This window comes from Sinocyclocheilus rhinocerous, unplaced genomic scaffold, assembly GCF_001515625.1.
Source record: "Sinocyclocheilus rhinocerous isolate Xijiao unplaced genomic scaffold, SAMN03320098_v1.1 C35007973, whole genome shotgun sequence".
NCBI lineage: Eukaryota > Metazoa > Chordata > Actinopteri > Cypriniformes > Cyprinidae > Sinocyclocheilus > Sinocyclocheilus rhinocerous.
This window is the reverse complement of record NW_015735755.1, coordinates 1-354: the sequence shown is the minus strand read 5'-3', so window position 1 is coordinate 354 and position 354 is coordinate 1. Positions and strand designations below refer to the sequence as shown.

Genomic DNA, 354 nt, shown 5'->3' with positions numbered 1-354 from the left:
GGCCGTTTACCTCCGGAAGCCAGAAAGAGAGAGAATCGAGGCTCAAAACACCCCCTTTGATGCCAAAACGGCGTTCTTTGTGGTAGAGCCAGACGAGATGTATCTGAAGGGTACTCTTGTTAGTAGAGAGGGTGGCAAAGCTACTGTCAAAACTCTGTGTGGGAAAGTAAGTACAATTAGAAAATGTGTTGATCTTCTGTAAAACAATTTTAGATGATGCTAAGGGCTGTAAAAGTAGATGCCGCATGAATCATAAACTGTCATATTTAGTAAATGTCTCACCCTTGCTGAAATCTTTTTAGACACTCGCGGTAAAAGAAGCTGAAATCTTCCCCATGAATCCTCCCAAGTTTG

The 354-nt window shown here is 42.4% G+C and overlaps 1 long non-coding RNA gene across 1 annotated transcript; it reads left to right on the top strand.

Annotated features, from left to right (window-relative positions):
- Positions 1-25: 25 nt before the first annotated feature.
- Positions 26-354, top strand: LOC107734688 (uncharacterized). The gene is made up of 2 exons (XR_001639131.1): positions 26-166; positions 303-354. It is a non-coding gene; the product is annotated as an uncharacterized LOC107734688 (long non-coding RNA).